Genomic DNA, 24553 nt, shown 5'->3' on the forward strand with positions numbered 1-24553 from the left:
GAGGCCAGGACCTCCATTTCAGCCCAGCCTGGGGCTGTCAGTCCCTGCCCCAGTGATGCCGCATCAGTGCTGTTTTTATGTTGGGACCCCTTGGTTGTATGTTGCAGGCTTGTCTCTGGTCCTGTCTCCAGCTCCCTCTCCTTTAGCTCCTGACAGGAGCCCCTGGATGGTCCCTGGCCCTGGTTCTTCGCTTTCCATCTCAGGGGCTGTTGATGGACCTTGTTATAGCCATTTTCTCTGCCCACCATGGCCAGACCCTGTGGGACGGCACTCACCAGTTAGGGCATGGCCTGCGCTGGGGTCACCCTCAGGTTCCAGCTCATCCCCCTTTGGGAACAGCTGTCCCTCACCGAAAAGCAGTGGAAACCAGCTCTGACAATACAAGTGTGGAAAAATGATGGTAACGAACCACCTTCATCTTGTGGTATTTCTGTGTGCAAGCAGTCAGCACCATTACTGGCTCTGTGCTAAGTGATCAGAAAACATCTCCTACAGCCTGGGTCATGTGCATTGTGGTGACTTTGCACAAGAGCAGGAGGGAAGGGATGGAGCTCAAACTCCAAGGTGTTCCTGTTATAGAGCTATCTAAAAGTCTTTAGAACAGCCATTTAACTATCTGTAATTTTAGCTATATAGCTTACTAATTACCTGTCTTGTGATAATGCCTGGTTCTTACAGCAAATAAAAGGCTAACAAATCCACTCTTCTCAAGCCTTTCCTCATTTGGCGCATGCTCCGTCCCCCTGACCTACCCAGAAGATCATCTCCAGTTTGTCGATCTCTCTCTTGTACAGTGAGACAAAGCTAGTGCTCCAGCCGTGGGCTTGCAAGTGCCCAGCCATGGGGAGAAACTGCTCCCCTTGGCCTGTGGTTGCCTTCTGGCTAGCATAGCCCAGCTGCCAAACGAGCCCAGGTCAGCCACGCTCACCGAGATGCTCATGTTTCCTCTTCCCGTTCACCTCCTCTCCTCTGAACTCTCTCCAATTGATCTCATCTTTCCTAAGGTTGCTTAAAAATAACAACAATGCCCACCTGGCGAGCAGGTATGTCATGAGACTCCCGCACAAGCCATCACTTGGTGGATGCTGGGGGGACAGGGACAAGCCTGTGAAGGCTGGAGTTACCTGCACGTGAAGTAAATTGTTTGTCTCTCTGTGTGAGCTGATCACAAAATGGACACAAAGCTCAGAAACAGCTTGCAGAATACAAACAAGATAGTCGTAATGATGACTGATCTTGTGACAAGTCACCTTGTTAATTCTCATTTTTCACAAGTATAGAAATGCTGACATTTCTAGCTTTTCTTTAAAAAAATTGTTGCATACCTTATGAACAGGAGAGCTGAAGCCAGACCTTCATACCCTTCTTACATTTTATTATTTGTCAAAATAACTTTTGGTAGAAGCAAGACTATGACAGAACACAGATTTTTATAAATATTGCCTAAACTGCACCCTTAACTTTCTCTCCTTTCCTTCATCCTCCTTTCTATTTCTTACTCTCTTCCTTTCATCATTTTCATTTCCTTCTGACTCTTTTTTTTATTTCTCAAAGTCACTGGTCCTTCTCCTGGTTAATTTAAGCTCCTGAAATAGCTATGAAAAAGCTTTTTTTCCCAAAGAAAAAATAAAATGCTGACATCAGAAAATTAATCTCTTCTAAGAACACCACTACTAGTATTTTGTGTTCAGCAATAAAAGACTGACAACAGGCAAAAAGAAGTTAATTTTTAAAAAGTTATTAATAGAAGTAAGGTTTTAAAAAAAACTTATTAAAAAATAAAATTTATATATAAACATATATATAAGAACAGGTAACTGCAAAATATCTACTAACTCTAATGGGGAAACAGATATCTGGAGTATCAGATTCTCAGTCTAGTTCTTCCTTCTCTTTATGTGAGTTAATTTTTTTCTTCAAAAAGAATTTATCGAGCACGAAGCAGATATTCAATTTGTCTTTGCCCACAGTTTTCCCCACTGATATTGAGTCAGGGAATACCCAGAGGAACAAATTCAAATTATGAGGTGAAATCTGGGAAAACAGAGAGAGCGAGCAATTATGAGTGAAATATTAGAACTTCAGTTTTATGTTTGCAAAATGCTGTCTTTTCCAAGTTTTACTCTGAGGGTGTGATCCACGTGACTTAACCATAGCCATGTAGGGCTGTCTGAGGTGCTGTAGAGTGTCACACCAGTCTCCAGCTGCTGGTCCAGGCTGTGTGGCAAGTTTTGTGCCATGGCTTTCAGCCTTGCACAGACGTTTTGTGTACCTGAAACGGCATGAGTTCACTCTGTTCAGGCACTTGAATTGCTCCCTTAGTCTTGATATTGCAAAAATGTCAGTGGCAGGCACACAGAAGTCCCCATATCAAGGCACTGGTAAAGACCAAGAAGCTTGCAGGCTTGTGTCTCTCACCTTACTTTCCATATAGGCAAATTATTTCAATAGTGTCATGAAGTGCAAAAGGAGATGGATGCGTTATGGAGTTGAAGCATCGTGAAAGGCAGTCCCAGAGACTGCACACAGCCAAGAACAGATCCCAGCCTCAGCCCAGTGCCCCTCTGAAGAAGAGGAAGGTCACACTGTTCCTGCGGTAGTGTGAGCCATGGCAACCTGTCGAACACTACAGAAGATCCCAGAGAAGCAGGTCAACACAACAAGGAAATGCAACTCTGATGTCTTGTTTATCTGCTAGGGGGTGAGAAAAGATGCTGCTGCTGGTTGCAAATGAAAATGTGTTTTAGTACAACAGTACTCTCTGGAGGGTTTATTGTATTCACCCACCATTATTGGTTAGCTATGTGTCCTGGCATATATCGTGTGTGCTTCAGAAAGCTCAGATTCTCGACATTTCCCACATTCCTAACAGATAAAACTATCTGATCCCCCATGGGACAGTTGGATTTGCAGTGCTATTCAGCGGTCACAAGTATTCCTGCTCGGCATTTCATGTAGTACTGAGGGGATGAGCTACCACAATTAAATGAAAGAAAATGTTAGCACGTATTAAGAAACCAAGGGAAGATGGGGCTTTCTTGCAGGATGCTCATCTGCTTGATTTTGAAATCCCACAACTTCAAAGAGACTGAGTAGGAATGACAAACTGGAAATATCCTTTCCTACAAAAGGAAGGGACATACGTATATTTCATAAGCCATTAGAATCCAAATTGTGAATGCCATCAGAAGCAAAGGATGTGCAGTCTTTTAATTACAGATTAAGTTTACTGACACAACACTCTTACCCGGGAATATTTATGTGAGCGACAGAGATTAATGCCGTCTTTAACAACCTAACTTACTGGATGCCAGTTTTTGCTATAATCCGCCCAGCAGCTGTGTGTCCAAAGGTGTGCTTGCCTCACGTGGCTGCTTGCTGGACAAGTAGCTCAGGAGTGGAAAGAAAGAAGAGGAGAAGGTGAATTTTCAAGGGATCTGCTCAAGAATGAATTTATCCATGATGCTAAACCCCACAGTAATCTGTCCTGTCCCCAGTGTGCCTTTACTTGGTTGAAGTCCAGGCGGTACATGGAGCCCAATTAAGCCAGCAGATGACTCTTCCCCTACCAAGTTCACCACCCTTGGTTTAGGCTGTTGTTTTCTTCAAGCTGCCTTTTTCAGTAGAGGGGACTAGAGCATCCACTATCAGAAAAAAACCACAACCCACTCCCTCTGCAAGTATCACACAAAGAAATAGCAAACAAAATCCAGAGGCTTCGTTTGTCCCAGGATCCACTTTTTAATCCCCGTTAAAAGAAATAAATCTCAGCCAGGAAGCAGCTCCAGCCCCCATCCCACTGCTGGCCCACCTGCAAGGGCTGAGCTGGGGCAGGGCAAGGGACAGGGAGGGAGTCTTGGAGAGGGGCACGAGCTGCTTTAAGGTGCGAGAGGGGCACGAGCTGCTTTAAGGGGCATTGCCATTGCAAGAAGTACATACATAGAAGCAGGCGTCTGCGAGGGACAAGACCTCAGTGAGGCTAACGGAGCATGGCCACAGGTGAAAAGATGTTACGGAGACTGGTTTTGCCCCGCTTACACTCCAGCAAACTTCCTTTTCCTTCCTTCTATCTAACTTCGTTTGCAAGTCATTAAAGCTTGCTTGGCAGCTGTTTGTGAGGGGGACGGAGGGCTCCTGGCACTTGAAGTGCAACTGTGCATCCTGCATAGGGGAGGGCTCGGCAGTGAAGGCAGCACGCCTTTCACATCGCAGCACAGAAACAGAGGCAGCAGAAATTCATTTTACACTGAAGAAGAAATTCTGGGTACCAGGAACTTCAGCTTTACTTCGGCCAAAATTGTTTCTGTAGTTTGTCGACTCACTTCCATACCGTGGGATTCACAGTAATAGTAGTGCCTGGGGCTGCTAGTGATGCAAATCTTCCAATGCTAGAAGTTGCCTCCCAGGATAGAAAACTAGTATTTCTTCTGTTCAAAACACTATGTGACCTCTTTTAATAGTTTTGTTTCCTTTGCCTTCGCCTTCTCTGAGTCCCTACAACACATGATGGTAAACAAAGGCACCGGTTTCCTTATAACAAGGCATTGTGCTGACAATATATTGCATTTATCTTCATGCTTCACTGGGGTGCTTTGGGGGATGTGCAGCCTCCTCTGTACTGCGCTTTCTTTCTTTTCTTTTAACGTGGTTTTGGAATTATCAGTGTCCCTGGGGTGTCTGTTACTCCTCTTGCACTCTTTTTCTTCACTTTAGATTGCACAACTTTCTTTTTTCTTCTTTTCCTTTTTTTTTTTTTTTTGCATTTGCCTCTTGAGAAGGTAGAAAAATCAATGGATTTGTGAAGCATGAGGTCCTTTTTTGAAAAGTTTGGCAACGTGAATATGACATAAGTGAAATAATTACTTTCTGAAGTCAAATTGGCTCAATTCTGGCTGATTACTTTTTTGAAGCTACGTTTTAATACAACTCTGATCAGATCAACCATTTTCCATAGCTAGTATTTTTGGCCTGTGTGTTATTTTAAGCTTATCATTACCATGGGACTTGAATTCATTTGGAACTCATTAATAATCAGTATAATTCCTTTTCATTAGAAATTTCTTATTGGAATAACCGCTTGCGATGTAAAATACAATTCCCATGAAGTGACCATCTTTGTAGATATACAGCTGGTGACGATGGATTAATACGTAACTTTATATTAAACTAATATTCCCCAAAATAATAAAAAGCCTTAATATATTCCATACATAGTTAATAGAAGATGAGAAGGATGAAAGGTACAAGTGGAAATAGTATCGTTTTCTTGGTTATCAGAATTCCCCTTTTTTGGTGTGGTACACTAGAGGGATTTTATGTTACATATATATGCATCTTTCTCTGCACAATGTGTTTTTCTGCCACGTATAATGGAACTCACAATGAGAAACACCAACACAGCCAATGAAGACAGAGTCCTTCCCAACATTAACACAGTGGCTGGCAGTTCATCATGTCTGAAGAGAAGATTTTAGAAATCAAAGATATTTGAAAGCCTGTGAAAGAGAGGGTTAAGAAAAAAAGAGCACTTTCTTCTTGGAGCATGGACTGCAATCTTCTCTGTTTTTCTCTAAACTTTCACTGAGCAAACATATCTATATCTGGACCCTCTTCACAAGTTACAGTTTTTGTAGAAATACTTGTACGCAGGCTAACAAAGCCGAGCACAAGTATTCATGCTGCTCTCAAGGGGTGTCAGTATGTCACATTTACCTGAACAATGATAGACTGTAGAGGGGGAAGAGATTTTAAGTAGCTTTGAAAGAACATGGAACAATTCCCTTGTTTTGTATCTCTTCCATGTGTGTAACTACTCCATCATGTGATGACAGAAAACAAACACAATAGTTCTGGCTAAATTTGGTGAGATGATTGAGATTTAAGGAAGAGCCTTTTCTATAGCCACACTTCTGCTGATAACTTTTGAATTCTTTTCTGGAAGACAAGGAGAAAAAGAGTAGTCAGCCAAAGCTGGGTCTGGAAGCAGATCCCCATATTGGAAGGAGGGGGAGGACAGGGACAAGGGCATGTCCCATGAGCAATTCATTGCCTGTTTTGCTGTCCAGCTTGATCCTACTTCAAAGGTGGCAAGCGTCTTTGGGAAAAAGTTTCTTTCAAATGTGTGCAATCACCGGTAGCATTTCTGTTGCAACAGATCCGGCCATTTTCTCAAGAAGCTCATGACTGCCTCTAATAGTGTTTGATGACTCCGCTTTCAGATTACTTCTATCCTTCCTTCTACCTCCGTGGCTGAATGGAATAGGAGGCTGCCATTAAGCCATTCATATGGGCTTTAAATTTCGGCATGATCCACGGGAAAAATATTTCCCGCTGCACCAATGGCTGTACTGAAGCAGCAATGGCTCTGTGCCAGGCAAAGGACTGCACCTCATCTGCCCAAATGTAATGTGGACAATTCTCTGCAAACTGGTCGTCTAAACCCCTCTTTGGCCCATGGCCACAAGTCTTCTCTTTCTAAAGTGGGCATTTCTACAGAGTTCGCTTCTAAAAACTGCCACCCTGGAAGTGCCAGTTTCTTTCTATGCACCACGGTGGAAACCTAGCTGGCACCTTGGGTGGGGGCAGCTGCCCTGTGGGAAACACTGCCAGGAGAATTCCGTCCCACCCCCGGTGACAGTGCCCTGGGACCTCCCTTCAGTTTTCAGCATGAGACGAAGCTCCTGATAAAGCAAAGAGTTTTCTTAGACTCTTTCACAGCTCAGATGCACTGTGAGGAGAGAGACCTTCATCCTTCTAATGAGCAAATGTGTTTAGAGTAAATGCACTCCTTGAAGGGCGTTAATGCTTTCATCACCACTGGCTAATGAGCCTGAACTTGCACCTTGTACTAGATACTAATCAGATTCCTCTTTCAGTACCCTCTAACACAGTGCAATTCGGTCTGCCAGCTGGCAGTGATGCTATTTAAAAATAACCGCACATGGGTGTTCTTATTCAATATTTCTGTCGCAGGAGTTGGTAAAGGTCTGGTCCCAGGCAAGACTGGGACCCATTTTAATATGCATTGCATTCTTAATTTCTTTTAAGGTTATTATTAACTTATTCCATTTACAAAATCAAATAATAAGCCTTTTAATTGAAGAGTAACTGTTTCTTGTATAATGTAATTTGATATTTTTTCCCTCAAAATTTCAAATTACCTTGGTCCTGGGTTTTTTTGTAATCATTTGCATAATCTACAGCACTTTCAGGACTTTCTTACTTTGCATAAATCAATTTAGCTTCTTGTTCACCTCATCACTTTCAAGGGGATTCTTTTCTGCTTTACTGGACTTAAATTAATCCTCTGGAGGAAGCAGTGTCACGACACGGCCAGCATCAAAATCTGCATAATGAAAGCAATTTTTTCCATTTAAATTGGCACTCAAGAATATCACTGCTCATTAGCAGACTTTAGATCTTTTATTTCATTTTAAGTGAGAAAGACAAGCATTCTTTCACTAATACGAGTTTCTTGCATAAGAATTTATTCAGAGACCTTTAAATTTATTGCAGTGCAAGTTAGGTGCCTAAATACCTTTAAAAAACAAGTCTATGATGTGATTTGTAGAGTATTAACATTGCTAGCAAGACCATCAAAATTGCCATGCTTGATCAGACTGGTGATCTGTCTCGTTTGGTTTCTCTCTGGGGTCAAAACTGATCTGAGAAGATGGTTGAATAATGGATGGATGTGGAATCACTTATAACGAAAGGGAAATTTCTTCCTAATTCCAGACGCTCAGCAGATGCTTTTGCTGGTGGTGATCTTAGATGAGGCTTAATACCAAGTCTGTACTGAAACTTGTACCTGAGAAGAGTGCTCAGTATAACAGAAGGAGAGCTTCAGGAAAAAAGCTCTTAGGCTGGAAGGGGATGAGATGCAAAATGTGTGTTGCTTGTCTCTTGGGTACTGGTACACAGCTGCAAAGCTGCTACATCTGTTTCACGAGAAGTCTCCAGGGCTATTTAGCCTTCCAGGGTAGATGCCCTCACACTTTCCTGCAGTCTGGAGGCTTTATCATTAATAATTCTGTGTTTATCTCTCACAGTTTCAAAAGAAATATCTGTCTGTGGGGAGGAAGAGCACTTCTTGCCCTTGGTCCTGTAACACAGCTGCAGGATGGTGCAGCTTGAGCTCCTCCTGTGTGTAGCCTTGGTCAAGCTCAAGAGCCAGAGGCTGCCCACTGTTGGCTTGTCTCTATGGCCTCGCTTCAGGCTCCGATATACCTGTCGTGCATGACACAACTAAGGCCTCCCCAGACAATGCTACTAATTTAATGATCCCAGGCAATCTGCGGTCCACACTGACCTTTTCCATTCTGTTCTGTCACATTTCCTCACAAAATACATGTTTTACTGGTTTTGGTCCAGTTGTCAAAAATAACATTCTCTTTCTTTGTAAGATGAAGATTATTTTCTTGACTTTGCTTTCAACTCACTGTTTCCATTTGAATATTTTAGGGGATCAAGTAGCAATGATATCTGCTTGCCTTTTGTTAAGTTTCCTGAGTTATGAATGAGAAGTTGCTTTTGTCTGCTAAATATGATGATAAAGAACATTTAAACACTCAGAAGAAAGTGTTGATGCACCTACTTCTTCTGCATAAATGTGTATTTTCCAGTCATTGACTATTTCTTTGTCATTGCTACAATGTAGAAGGAACGCAATAGAATAAACTGAACACAGGGAGCGTCTGATAAGAAAATATACGTTTCAGAAACAGCATCGAAGGTTATATTGGTAACATTTGTGAAAGACTTTTTTTAAATTACTTTCCTAGTTAGTATGTATTATTCCAAAATACATCCCTTTGATTTTAGAAATTGTCAGAGGAAATGAATAATTTTACCACAATTGTTAAATGTCTTGTTTGTCTTACATATTCAGTGCCAAATAAAAAAATCTGTTTATGCAAAACTTATTTATGCTAAGTCTTGAAAAAGGTTTACATGCTAGAAAAGTGGAAGACATGGTGATCTTTTTTATTGCAAGGCGCGTTAAAAACAAAGCTTCTGTCTGACATATTTCAAGGTACACATTTTTGTTTCATCTTCCATCAGTCTTCCCCTAATTCCCTGATCTGCTGCAAAATAAACATAGGAGCAAAGTAAGTGCATTTGACCTTAGATCAGCATTATTTTCTAATTTATTTATTTATCTAACATTTTTCAAATGAGTTACCTTGGCTGGTCAGATGTATAACTGAATAGAATTAATCCTTCTTGGAAAATGTATCCTAATTATCCCAATATCTTTTGAGAGCTGTATTTATGAAGGCACTCACATTTTCTGCACTCATGGATGAGATGCCTGGAGCTGGGGTGAGAGGAGAAGAGCAGGGATAGTGATAGTCCATCATTTGGACAGTGGCAGGGTGGAGAGGGGGAAGCTGAGTTTGGTTCCTTCACCCTGTGTTGTTTCAGAGCTGATGTTGTAGTTACTGGATAAAATGGTTAGTGCATGTAAAGGCATGGTGTGACTTGGAGCTAAATCTTCCATTTCCTTGGTGACTATGCCAAACCCTTGGCAAGATGGGAGTAGCCATGCTATTGAAAGACAGGGACCTTGCTCAGCTCTTTGGATAAATGTCGGTAAAGCATCCATACACTGCATAGAGCTGACCTGTGGATAGAGGCACCTGCCAGAGAGAGGCAGGATTTTGGATACAGCCTTGTGGTCAGCATTTTCTCTCTGTCAGCCTTGAGTGTCCTCCTGCTGACAGTATTATCACTAGGTGCTCCCTGTTCTGGCTGCTGTTTCCTTAGTCCCTAACCCTCTCCAAGCCCTGCACAACAGGGAGCACAGGGCTGGCGGTTCCCCTTCATGTCTGCACTTGAAAACATTGAATTTCACTGCCTGAGAATAAAGAATTTGCCTTCTACCAGCTCTTAGGTTTTCAGCCAAAAGAAAATAATTTGACCATTTTATGCCATTGTGAAGAGCAGATCCTTGGACCATGGGAGTGCAAGAAGGACAGTATACTGCAAACCAGTAAAAAAGTCTTCTGCAAAAAAGTTATGGGCCTAGTAGAGCTGGAGCTCCTACAGTCAGGATGGAAACTCCTCTATCTCCCTGAGGGCAGCTGATCATAGTATTTGGAAGCCGGAAAAAGATCCTGCTACAGAGCGGTCAACTATGGCAGACCCTAATATTGCTTTTTTTCCTTCTATTTGTTTTAGGTTTTCAAATAAATACAGAAAGCATGCTCTTCATCCCAGGAGCTTTCACTCTAATGGGCTGTTAATGAGCTATCAATTACTTATGCAAAAGGAAATACACACATATGCACACATTACTATTCCTTAGCTGAAGGTTTGCTGTGTTTAAATGTGGGGGCTATAGCCTCCTCACCTGGGTCACTGGCCCTACATACATCTTCGTCTGCATTCACTCTGTTACAAGGTCTAGCATGTAACACTTCAAGCAAGATTGTATATCTGAGGTTCGTGGACTCATGCTCTAATCTCACGCAACATTGGCAATTCCCCGGGTAAGTTGATATGTAGCACTTCTCTGCTATAGAGCAGTCGCAGTGTATTAATCAATCCTCAAGCCCTCTTGTGAAGCACACTAGCTGTTAATCTTATTTCTAGAGGCACCGTCTCCTTCTTGGCTGTGGATTCTTGAATTACAATGGCTAAAAAGCATTTCTGTCCATTCACAAGGGGACCAGAAGCTAAACTTTCTTCCACCCAGCCTTTGTCATCCACACAGCGAGGACTGATCATTGTCATGAGCTTGACCTCGTAATGAAATCGGTGACCTTGAAGGTGGCACAGGCAATACAAATCCTCTTGTTCACCCCAAGTTTAGAAGCCTTTTGCCTGACTGCTTTGATCAGGTTCCTCATGAATGAGGAGCCCTCAGCAAGACCTGCCTGAACCACTTAAGTCGTTCCCTCCCATATCGCGCAGAGGAAGCATTTGTGTGGCCCAGGAGTATTATGACACAGATTGCTAAGGTCAGTGCTCGGGCTGCTATGGATCCTTTTCTTTCCTCAGGGTCCCCTCCTACATTTCCCTGCATTTTCCACTCCTTATTAAGCCTGTAGTTGCCGCTGGGGTAGCCTCCAGCCCGGGGACCAACAGCATCCTACCACCCGTCGCCTTCCCTGCCCCATCTCCTTTACTGCCACCTGCCAGAGCTCCCCATGCCCAGGCTGCCTGAGCAGAGCAGCACGTAGAGGTGCTGGTAGTGGGAGTAAAAAACAAACAGAAAGTGTAAAACAGTATAGAAGGGAAATTTTTATTTAAAAAATGCATTGTTTTTTCCTGCTTGTGTGTGTGTGTGTGTGACTAGACCATGTCAAACAAGCTTAACATCCTGGAATTAGCCAGGCTGCTAAGGGTTAAGGCATTTATGAACTTGTTAAGGATGGAAACATTATGCACTGTTCACAATGTTTAATTTTAACTGCCACACTAGAGAGAATCTTTGATTACATTATCAGTTTATTCTCATTGAATGTTAGTTGTTGTATCTTTTTTTTTTTACAGTGCTATTTCTGTGTTAGAAAAGATATTTCTCCTAATTGATGGGAAATCGCAGATTTTAATTAGTCAACCTTTTCATGCAGAGGATTCCAGCTGCTGAAATCTGGGGCCAGTATAGGGTTAAATGTCAGTCTAAAAGATTAATGACTTAACTGAAAACATTTTATCACAGATACAGAAAATAAATCCTGTTCCCAGAGAGCCACAAACTGTGTGTGCCATTGAGGAAGGGAACTGCACAAACCAATAACAACTGATTGCTCCTGCACCGGCAAATGGCAGCGATAAGACAAAAATCATTATAAGGGTCAAAGTCGCTGAGCTCCTTGGCCAACGCTGATGCTGCGGGGCTGAAATATGAGGCACGCTTCCTACCCGGGGGTGACTTTCTCCAGAGATGCTCAGAGCCTGTGCCCTCAGCTGGCTTTCTCAGCACAGGAAAGCAGGGATATGTGCTTTCATGCTGGGTTTATGTGAGTGAGAATACCCCGTGCTGCTGCAGCAAGAAAACGGGTGCTGGTTTTTATCCAGAGTTTAAAGCTCTAGTTTGGATTCTCAGAGGCTGCTGCCAGGATGGACATGATGTGGACTTTGAGCTTCAGAGCCCCAGCCAGACACACACTGAGGGACCAAACGTATCAAATTTACAACAGCTCTGAATTAATCTTTTTTTTTTTTTAATTTCCAATTTCTCCTCCTTCCTTAAAAGTAAAAAAAAAAAATCCCACCACCCCACCTTTCCCCACACGCTTTCCCCTTCCTTGTATCATTCAACACATAGCTGGCTGTGACTATAACAAGACGCAGCAAACGATGCTGAAACAGCATCCGGAGAACATGCAGGAGCAAAATGGACAGAAATCTCTCCTGGAGCACAAACATTTAGCAATTATGAGAAAAGCGCATTGAATATTACATACACGTTTGGCCGCATGTCTTTTAAGGCTTGCTTACCCACAGATAAGGAAATTAATCTGATGTTTAGATTAGGTTCGTGTCTACACACTGTAAGTACGGATTTAGTGGCTTTTGGGCCAGAAACGAAATCAAAGATGCTCAAAACCACAACCTTTAAAATGTTCTCTCTTTTCCACGACTAAATCCTCAAGTTGTTAATTGTTAAACAGGCAAAACTTTGTCTCGATAAGGACAAAAAAATATTGCTACTTCACCCACAGAAAAATTTATCTTGGCTGAGTGGGTGACTCCTCTGAAACTGCTGTCTCACTGTGAACATTGACCTGCTCAGGGAAAAAAGTGTATAAAAATAAGTCCTTCAGGTCAAGAACTGCATCATCTTACATTACACTTTCATTTTTCAATGCAAGACTGTTCTGTAATTTTGCAAAAGCAGCCCTCAGTAGTAGGAGCCATCTTTATTCTAGCAGGCTGAGAGGCATAAAAAGTCCTGATCCTCAAGGACAGCCCTGTACACCAGTACCACGGACATACACAGAACCCCTACCTACTTCAAAAATATTAGGCTGCAAAAACCAGGCACTGAAAAGAAGAGACAATGTGGTAGTTGTTTGGACAACTTTAGTTCAGTCCACTTGCATAACTGTGTTACAGCACAACCTTACACAACCTTTCTCCCTTGGTCCCCTGCACTGTGAAGTGCATGGGAGAAGGTGAGGCACTCATTGAGCAGATGGTCAATATTTTATTTTATTTCCTTTTTTCTCCAGTTTGTAGCCCCAGGCCTTGTCTACTGCAGACTTTTCAAACCAGCTCTGAATAAAGATGTGTCTATTTACTCCTGGCCTTTTCTTTAGCCTTCATCATCATTACTTCTGCCTGCTTCAGACACTGGTTTATTTTCACCGCCTTGTAGATACTGCCTCCTTTGGTGGGTGGAGGATTGAGGCATTGAGAGATGAAGGTCAGGGTGGTGTGTGCCTGACTGAGGCAGCTGGACCTACTTTCCCTTGAGCAGTGCACACAAGAGTAGGTTAGCTGTTCAGGACATTGCTCCTGTCTACTTCAGCTGCAGGTATTATCATATCTACAACGGAGGGGAAAAGAAAAAAAAGAGCTCCAGGATGATCCCATAGAAAAAGGGGAATGTCAAATTTGTGACAGTAGGCTTAAGTGACAGGACTTCGCAGTGATGAAGAAAAATAATCGAAAGATGATTCAAGAATAGCCAGAGTCCAGCTGGTCCTGTGGCACTATGGAGAGCCTGTAACAAAAGCTCTGCCAGGCGTCAGCTGCCGTTGTGCACCGGGGAGCGCCAGGCTGGGGCACGTCAGAGGAATTTAACCTGTCCCAATGCAGTGCACGGTTTTTGCTTCCCAAGAACAAAGCCTATGTGAGAAGGCTTGCCCCACCACGCAGCCCAGCACGGCTGCCTGTTCCTGTCACAGCTGGAGGGTCTCCTCAGCCAGGCCCCACCAACGGGAGATCCGCACTGCAACGGGTGAAGGGGCAGCATTGCCCTGTGTGGGGAGGGGTCCCGCTGGGACAGCCTTGGATCCCAGTTCTCCTGTACTCTTTCCCTGAAGTAATAAGCTGTAAGAAGGAATCTTCTTTTTATAGAAAGTGACACAAAGGAGCTACACAAGTTCTTTGGTTCTGCCTTTGCATACCGAAATATACAACTTACTTTCTGATACTGTATGATCTTCAGTTACCATACAAAAATAAATTATCTGCAGGAGAATGAGGGCAAGCTGAAAACTTATTTATCACCCAACCATTATAATGTGGTTGATGATCAAACAACCTGTGAAGCTGAGATAATTTTCTTCATCTTCAAGTAGCCACTGGAAAGCCTCATTACATGCCTGAAGTTGCATTGCTTAGCAACAACATTTCAGAAATTCAAGTTATCAGCGTGATCACTAATAAGATGGTAAGCTGCAAAAGAATCCTGAATAAACTAGATGCATTTGCATTTCAAAATAAATGAGAGTAAATGTCAGATTGTGTTTTGGAGCATATGAACTCTTCTTAGCATAGATATATTGCATTTACTCAAGCATTTGTACGATGGAGACAAATCTGAAATGTTTTTAAAATTTTTTAAATACAGCATGTCTGTGAGCTCCAGATATTTTACTACTCTTGGACTGTTAACTTTAGCTAAAGAAGTCTGCTATCAGAAAAACATGCTGTCAAAGTATGGCACACACAAGAACAACTAGAAGTGGTATTTTCCATGGCAGAACATGACTATGAACAGGATGAAGATACAATTAGCATGCTGCAATGCACAGGATCCATTTGAAGGACCATTTGGTTTATTCAACCATAGTTTGGGAACACTTTTTTAAACTTTACAAAGACTTGGAGAAGAAATTTGTTAAACATCATATGAAAAACCTTCATGGCCTCTGTGTAAAAATGTGGACAGTTAAGAGTGGCATGGTTCACAAAACCAAAGTCTGGGACTTTTCTGTAGCCCTGGATTTCTGGTGAAATGTCCAGAAAAGAGAGCCATGGGAATGCTCGGTGAAAGTAAAGTGAATGATAGCCCAAGCCTATCGGTGACATGTTGCCTTTCTCACCTGGTCATAATATTGAGCTGATCAGCAATCAAGAAAAAAAGTACCTGTGAGCAACCACAAAGCAGCTGGTTTGAACTTGTCCTCGTTTTGTCTCCAGAGAGACAATTCAAGAGAATCGATCTTGAAATGTTTCCTTCACTCATTCACTCACAGGAATAGCATTTAGGGGAAAAACCCCACTTATTCCTGTTCCCTCTACAGGCAAGCCTCACTTACCTTGAAGGCAGAGAAGAGACATTGTCTTACCTACCTACTGGTAGCCAGTAGGCGCCTTCTCTAGCCAGCATGTGTATGGATATTCAGGCATTTCCAAAAGATGCCACATCCCAGCTGTGCAAAACCTCCTCTTTGGCTGCAGAGGAAGCCTCCTGGCCAGCTTTGACTCATCGCTTCAAAATGCACTCACTGAACTAGAGGAGATGAATTTTTTTCCTAAGAACACCACTGAGGACAAGCGAAGCCAAGCACAGCAGTGACGGCTCTGAGAGCAGGATGCACAGGAATGACCTTAGAAGAGCAATAAGGATGCGAGGGGAAGCATGCAGAAAGGAAGAGTGGCCGGGGTGAAGGTTACCCATGAACCTCACCCAGCCCACCACAGCAGGACCTTTCAGGGCACCTTCTTTCTCGTAGATCCCCTTGCTTTATGTAGCACCCAGGACCCAGGATGGCAGTATTCCCATGAACAACAGTTGAAACTCTCAGCTTTATTTAGTAAACACTGATCTTAATTCATATTAGGCCTGAATTACTAGTTTATTCACTGTGGTTCATCTCAATGATTTTGCAAGTTATGTTTCCAGAGCACTTTTGAGGTGCAAGGAAAAAGAGCTGGATAGTCAGGTTTTACTGTTGGGAGACTGATGCACAGAGACATTAATTGGGGTGCTCAGTCTGAGAGGTCTAAAAGGTGACTTCTCCGAGCTCTCGGCAATATGTACCGCTCTCCCACGTCCAGAGCATGGCTCATCTCCACTATGTTGGCAGCCATGAATTCTCAGCACTTCTCAGTCAAGCACCAGGGTCTCAAGCGTAGCAGTTGGGGATTATCTGTGAAAAGTTTGTCTTCAGAGTCTTGCCTTTACTTAATTGGACGTGTCAGATAAGCTTAGCAAAAGACAAGGCTACTGACCCTACCTAGACCACAAGTTCCCTTTTGCACCCCTGATGGAGAGATCTTATTCCTTTAGCAGTGTTAAGATCTGTACTTGTACAGCCCATATTTTTACAATTCTACCCAAGATGAGTTAGATATTTCCTTCTCAACTTCCTCCCAAGAAAAGAACAAGACTCATCCTTCAGGCTTTCTTTTAGTATTAGTTGTCAGCAAATAAAGACAAATTCCAAGCCAAGTTTTCTCTAGTCTAGAGGTCATTCAGTGGGAGAGCTCTTTTCCCTGCAAGGGAAGAACATGAATCCAAATGACAGGCAAACATATCTGAAGGAGAGAAAAAGAGCTTGGCCTTGCAAAAGAGACAGAGGTAAGGCTGTTTGGATACTTCAAGAATATGAAGATGCATAGTTTAAATGCCACGCTTCTTTCAAAGAATGTTTTCAGAACACTTTTTGTAAAGTACAGAATTACTGTTTTGCTGTAGTATTCAGGTCTTTTCCAACCTAAAGACCTAGCCTGAAGTTATTTCATCCTGCAAGCAGATATTATTTTAATTTTACATTTTTAAGGAAAAAAGTAAATAAACGTGAAGTGGTATTTCCCCTTAGTTCAAAGCCTGATGTTGGAAATGGTTTGGAAAATGCTATAATTTTAAATACTGTGAAACCTTTTGTATTTTGACACCCACACACAGCTCTTCTGGCCTACAAAATAAGGTAAGAATGGAAAATAACTCATTCTAAACTTCAGTCATGTTTAATGCTGAAAATAAAACATGTAGACAACCTTATAATTCTTATAAATAATGATTCTACAGTCCAGAGCAATAAATGTGAAAACTATGGTTTATGATAATGTATTCTGCAGTGACAGTAGAAAAATAGGTCATCATTTTGAAAAGGAGAGAAGCTATCTATCATGTTGAACACACTAACAGGAAATTTGAAGTAGTTTCAGAGGCAGTTAGTCCAAGATACTGTTCTTCTGACCCCCGTGTCCCCGAGCACAGCTCGTGAATGAACAGCTTGTTGTGTTCACTGTTCAGGAAGGGTTACTACATGTGCCCACCCCAAGGCTTGTCATATTTTGTGTTAGGAATCTATCTATCTATCTATCTCTCTGTATCGCAGAATATTGATCTGGATGCCATTAACCAAACCACACGACTTTTACTGAAAAAAAAAGAAGGGAAAAAAAAAAAAGAAATGAAAGAAAGGTGTTTAAAGAACAGAAGTTACTATCGTTTGCTACATGAAAGGCATGGTTAACTACAAGCTCCTGCAGGTACAAGCTACCACAGAGCAATCCATCATGTTTTATCTTTACCCAGTTAAACACAGTTGCCCCAATAGTTCTAATTAGCCAATTTTTCAGGCAGATAATTAACGCTTTGGTGGCTGGACTACAACCAAAATCTGTGGATTACAGGGAAAAGTATGTTCAACATGTACCTGTCCATTAGCACTAGGTGAAGATGGTCAAGTCTCTGGCAGAATTTGGTTTTACCTTTGTCTACAAGTGACCTCAGCGATACGTTTATCTCTGCAGGTGCAGGGTGTGGAGGGAGGCTCAGTTCCACACAACTAGGGCAGGGTGCTGAGCCTGTGCTTTAATAAATATTTGACACAAATCCTTTTCCAGCCAAACAAAGGCAAAGGTTCCTTCATTTAATTGGTTTTCCAAACTGTCAGTGTCTGATTCATTTTAGTCTGATGCTTTAATTTTTCTGTGATAATTGATTTATATGTCTTATGTACTTTATCATTAAGTTACAAAAGAGGAATTCACCAAATCCCATTTTATTATGCTTTTGTTCTACTTTTTTTCCCTTCCACACTCTCTAAAGCAGCTGCTTTTCAGCAGGGAAAAACCTGCTCAGACTTTTTCGTGCTTTCAGCCTTGTTTATCTTTACCCAGTGTTCCTGAAAGTGCACTGCTTATTCAGTGTCTCAGGAATAGTCTGCTTCTGCAGACTGATCTCTGCATAAACTCACAGTAATTGGCCTCCAACAGCCAATTTAACAAGTTTGGTGAAAGTCTTGCATCTGAACACTAATTTTGGAATAAAAAGGTTAATGGCGAAGTCAACTAAGAGCCATTCGTTACAAAAGTAAGTAAACTGATTTGTCTTTAGTTGCCTTTGCATCAAATAGATGCCTATAAAAGGTCCAATAATAAATGTGTATCATAAAAATAGTTCTAGAAACACTGAAAAGGACATTTCTGACCAGGAAAGAAGAGCCTCTGCTCACCAGCAGTGGATATCTAAAGGTTGGTTGTCTCAGTCAATATTCTGGGCTTTCTTTGTATGCAGCCGTAAGCAAAGAGCACTTCCAGAGGGCTATTCACTGTCCTAGTCTCAGACATTTTTTTCTCTGTAGCAGCAGTGTCTGCACTCCTCTTTGCAATGAAATAACTGTCATCTTTTTCATTCACCCCATTAGCTACTTCTGTATAAAGATATATATTAAGAGCCCAACAGTATTCTTGCAAAGCTGACCTGGCAGGAATTTCTAGTGAAAAATTTTATAGAGGTAATATTGCTGAAAAGAGAGGTCCATCACACAGTGGAATTGTGGCGTGCCTGAGTCACAGTCTTGGTTACCCCTTCGTACTTGTAGACAGCCACTGGGTTTGATACAGAAAAATTAATTCCTGGATTTTTTGTTTAACTGTTTCATTTGACAGTGGTTGGAATAAAAAGCTAAATACAATCTAACTAAGGTCTCTTGAGGTGGCAGGTTCCAAACAAACAAAACATGCCCAGTTTTTTGTGCATATTGGGGTTTTTCCCTCATAGAAAGGTTTGGACTTGACTTAGTGTAATGCATGCAACACTTAGCAAAAAAGGGCCTTCAGAGAGAGAGGCTTCAGGTTTCAGTTGTCAGAATTATGATGAGGCCTGTTTTCATTTAATTCAGCTTCTGAATGGAGGAGCTGGTGAGTCCTCAAAGTACAGGCTTATATACATATATGTTTAGATTTTGTATATATTCAAAAACATATAACAAAGAGTTATTTACATGCCTAAAGTGAGAGAGGGAAGGAGGGAAAAAAAGGGTCTCCAGCATAAAGTGCAATTTTGAGTGTTTTCTACACAAACAGCACTAAATGATCAGAATCATCTCTCTTGTTCCATTCATTAAAGAGGCCTCTTCTTCATCTAATTCCTTAAATATATGCGTGGCTTGGCTCACCTTGGACTTAATTCTAGGCATCTACCTCTGAAGTGTCCTAGTAAAAGTGGGAAAGAAGCCCTCAACTCTCATGAACCCAGACCACCACTCAAAGGTTTTCCAGCAAGAGCTGGTAAGCAGACCCTCCCCAGCATGCCAATTCACAGAGGCAGACCCTTCAGATGTCCTTGCCATCAGCCTGTCTCCTTATGAACCCCAAAGTATTGTCTGAAAAGGCTCCAAGGAGGAAAACCAGCAGGTGCACTGGTCTTTTATAATGGGAAAACCCAAAGGAGGAAGGAGTGGGAGGAAAAAAATCCTTGAGGGCAGACTTGTCAGAGACCTCTGTGTTCTCCCAGTCTAGCAGTGGGAAGGAAACAGGATTGAAGTAAGTCTGGGAATTTCCTAGCCCCAGGCAGTAACAGCAGCCAATTCGGCATTATGGTTTTATATATATATAGTATTTTTCACAGCTGCAAAATAAACGCTGGGAGATTTCAAATTTCTTAGTATCTGGCCTTCAGATATTCTCTAGCAGCAGAATTCACTCCAACTTTCATTAGCTCAGCTTTACTCTGATCTATTTAAAAGTTAAGCTAAAGAAATTTCTCTTTAACAATATACATAATATATGGATGCCATAACAGTATCTTAAAAATAAGTATTTACTGCCTCGCATCAACATCGTCTCAGTTAGGTTGGGATGTGTATGTTTAAGTATGGAACCGGGCAGCTGAGACGTGATATAAAAATCTGACTGGGTTCGGAGGAAGTTGTTATCAATGCCAAAAGAGCTTAAGAGAGAATTACCTCATATTTTTCTTTCAAAAACTATCCTGGAAGACTCTATGGTGGACCTGAACATGACTGCTAAAGAGAGCAAGCTGCTAATAATTTTCATTTCAACTGTTTTCTCATGGCTATCTTGTGGTCTGACTAATAAGACCCCCAGGGATTTTGGTGTTACTGCATGGATTTCCCACACAATATATGGTATGGGTTTGATTTTCTTCAGAGTGCAGATGGCTTTAGTTGTTAATCTCTGCAAATTCCCACTGACCTCTTGTACGTGCACGATTCTCTCCTTAAGAGTTGGTTCAATCTGCCTCCTCTGTCATTTCTCTTGCAGCAACTGGAAGATGTTTTAAGCCATTCTGGAAATAGACTTCTGGTGGTGGGCTCAGTCCCAAGAAAATAAGAATCTCCTCCTTGTTTCCCTGTGTTTTTCCCAGGGAAGGCAGTTTTCTGGCCAGTGAGAAAAATAAGGGGGGGGGGGGGGGGGGTGTAGGGCACAAAAATACTTCAGAAAATATCATTTAATGTTCTAGTTCCGACTTCAGCAGTCGGTATCCTCTTGTTTTGCACCTTATTCTGTTTCTCTCTCAAACTCTACTCTTTCATTTATAATTGAGTCATCACTCCATATTACTTAAGAGTAAAATGCACTGTTTCTGCATCATTCCTAGACACATTTTGGGGGGGCAGTGCTTCCTTTTCTCCTTACAAGGTATTTTAAGCCTTTTGCTACAAAATTATGATTCAGGTAGCTCCCCAGGAGCAATGTCTGTCCTCCCGTGTTCCCCAGGCAGACAATCCTTTTTACTATTTCACATGGGAGACTCTTGAGCTCCATCTTCTGGAAAATCTGGGACAAACGTGCTTTTCCGAGCTGGTTCCCGGGAAAGCTGGGCGGGTTTGGGGCCGTGGCCAGCGTAACCTGGCAGAGCACCGCAGGGCAGATGTGCTCGGGCTGCCACCCAAGGCAACCCGCCCCCTTGCACCCCCTTTTCCCACGTTCTCGAAGGAGAACCAAAGCTTCTGCAAGGCATTTGGAAAATACAGGTACAGCTCCAAGGCAGGTACCGCCCAAGAGATAGCTTGGGCGAAAAGCCCTTGTGGTTATTTTGATACCGACAGTGGCATCACGGGTGGGTGGAAATGGCCTCGCAGACCCATTGCTCTGAGTTTGAACACTGGCACGAGCAGGTTTCCCCAAGCCAAATTTGCGCACACATAAATATTTTTAATTGCATTTTTTCAGCCTGTTGGATGTTTTCTGTGCTTTGCCTTCACTGAGATGTAGGTGATTTAAGTATGCCTGGCCAGTGCTGACAGGCTGTTTCTCTTTGTTACAGGAGAGGCTGAAACAACACTTCAGATTATACTCTTACCTTGATCTCCCTTACTCAGCAACCCAACTTTTTGTGCTGATTTCAAAACCGCACCATCAATCGTAAGAAAGAGCTTCCCTTAGTTTCTTCTGGACCACTTCTCCCAGGCGAGAGTGAATGCAGCCTCCCTTCACTCCTGCCCTGAAATACTGCGCAGCCAAGCAATGCAGGCTGAAATTCTGGCACTCACTTTGCCAGGCTCCACCACAAGAAGTCCTGGTTGCTACAGTCTGCTTCCTCAGGGACCACAGCGCCAGCAACCCTAAGCCAGAGGGAAGGAGGGGGAAGGTGATCTCTAGGGAATCCTGAAGGTGCTTTGGTGCCAGTTGGTTCCTAAAAATTGGTTTTGCTGATATTCTATCCCAGAGAGGGACATTGAAACAGGACTGTCCTCCTCACGTATGCAAGGGCCAGCACACACTGAGGTAGGGAGTCAGAGATTCTCAGGCATCTGAGCATTTTTGCTCCATGGCACTGTGTGTTTAGGGGTCCCTTGCCCCATGTGCACTCCACGGGGCCACAGCTGAAGTACCGCATGGGAGCACAGCAGCTGCAGTGCAGGCAACACTGGGCCTGACGGGGAGCAAGAAGAACCAGGAGACTTGTAGAAAACTTCTTGTGGTGTAGACAGCAATACGCTCAGTCCTCCCCTTGGGACATGCTTGGAGGAATGCAGTTTCATGACTATAGTAGTGCTCAGAAGCACCAAAACCTGAAACAGGCACATCAAAAAGAGATGGTTACTGCCCAGAAAAGTTTAATATCTTAGTACAGGAGGAAAGCTGGATATAATATGGGCATGCATAAGTGGAGACATGTTATGTCCTTACTAGGCTAAGCAGGGTTGTTTGGGGCCATTTAAGAAAAGGCAAATTTTTATTTTAAATATTTGACTTTCATAGGGACTGGGTGGGAGCAGAGTGGAATTTAATGCCATTAAAAGAAATATCGATCCAAAATGCCATTGAATCCAAGAAAACTTTAGGTTACTTTGAAGTTCATGTAATCCAATCTCCTGCTCAAACCAGAGCCAACTTCAAAGCTACATAGGGGTCCCAAGGTTGCCTGGGACCTTGTCCAGTGAAGTGTCGCAAATCTCCAGGGTTGGAGAGGCCGCATCCCGCCTGGGCCCTGGTTCCAGCACGTGATCCTCTCACTGAAACATCTGTTTTCCTGTTTTTCCCATGTATGAGTGGAAAGTCCCTTGCTATAGCTTGTGACTGTTATCTCTGGTCCTGTCACCGCACATGTCTGAGAAGTCTGTCTCTGTCTTCTCCATGGCCCACTATTAATTTATTACTTAATTTCAGAAAGCACTCTTCATTCAGAGGAAAGAAGTGGAGAAGCTGTAGTAGCTAGGATGACAACTGCACCGTCAACTTGAAATGTTTTGTTTTCTTTGTCTAATTCTGAAAAAAAAAAAGGAAAAAAAAACCAAAGCAAAGCAGTGCTTTCACTGCCTGAATGTCAACAACAATAAAATTTAAGCTTATCATCAGCCTCAGATTAATTCAGTGCTTTCACTCTCAACAACACCATTACAATATTATTTTGAAAATAACTCCACTCCCACTCACCAACCTGAGGGGACTAACACTCTTCTGATACAGAGTGCTGACATTTGATCTGGGACTAGAAAATCCTCTTACGTTGCCATGACTTGAACCCTTCATGAACACACATGACTTGCAGGAGAAATCAGGGTGCCAGTGGAACCCCCTGGTTAGAATGCATTTAATTTAGAATAGGTGCCCACTGTATTTACATTGGGGATGTTATTCTGATTCAATGTGATCAAGTTGTCTTATGGCAAATATTTGCAGAAACAGAAGTTAAATATCTGGTGTTAACATCTGAAGGCTAAAATGAAGGGAGGCTATGTTGAAAAGAGTTCATTGATTGCATGCATGCAAAAATCCTGTGCTGAACAAGTGCTGGATGCCTGCAAAAGATTTAACCCATTTGGACAAATAATCTCTGCATTGCAAACACCACAAGATTTTCCACTCAAAGAAGGGAAGGAAAAGAAAAAAGGGAAGCGAGCCTTTACAAATACCATCATACTTTGAGGTTACTGCCACGAAGCTATTGAAAGCTCTAGGCCCTAACAAGACAGGAAAAATCAAGTTCATCTGAGACCTGAGACACAAAACACATTCTCTCTTTTTGATTAACAAAATGCAAGGAGTAGATTTTCCTTACTCCCAATTTTTGAGAACTTTCCCCCAAATTAGGAGCAGCTAAGCTGGTCAAGATTCATACAAACTCGTCTTGGTCCCCCAAGGTATTCCTCTAACACTCCCCTTCCCACAGGACAAGCTGCGACTGCAGCATGCCCGGGCAGGGGAGTGTGGCTTGGCGCTGGAGAAGCAGCGGTGTGTCCTTTCTGGACCTGCTAGAATGATGGGTCTTGTGTCCTGTTTTGCTCTGTTTTGTCTTTTGGACTCTCAGTGTTCACGAAGTGTATGTGTGTAGCCCCAGCATAGAGTATGAATGACCTGTAAGCACAGCCGTGCCATAGATGTTGTTAACAAAATGTCTTATGTTCCCAGCACCCTTAGGGCTATGGGATAAGCGAAGGCCTGGACAAAACATTGCTTAAAGGAAATGATGTGAGTCCTCTTCCCCTTTCTCTAAGATACCCACCAGAGGGTGCAGTCCTTGGCCCTACACGTGGCTGCACAGCAAGATCAGACTCCTGTATTAAAATAATAGCAGGCTCCCAAATAAAAGTTTTCTTTTTCCTTCTCAAAGGCACACTGTTGCTCAAGAGCTTGGGGAATGCCAACAGATTTAGAGGTGTGTGGGAGTAGCACCGAGGAGGGTGGCCAGTGGTGGGTGAAAGGGAGAGGAAGAAAAGCACTGTGGCCCTGGGGTGAGGTGGGATGGGAGCAACGGGGCCAGGGGCTGGCAAACCTAGGAAGAGGGAGATTGTCTTCTGCAGCCTGCCCTGAGGGAACCGCAGCTCCCCGTGTTCCCCACCCGCAGCGGGATGGCCTCAGGCGGAGGGAGGGCTGGGGAGGGCCTGCTCAGGGCTCTTCTGGGGGATCGCCTTTCTCCTACAGTAACTCCGGGATCCTGTAATGA

This window comes from Gymnogyps californianus, chromosome 3, assembly GCF_018139145.2.
Source record: "Gymnogyps californianus isolate 813 chromosome 3, ASM1813914v2, whole genome shotgun sequence".
In the NCBI taxonomy this organism is placed as follows: Eukaryota; Metazoa; Chordata; class Aves; order Accipitriformes; family Cathartidae; genus Gymnogyps; species Gymnogyps californianus.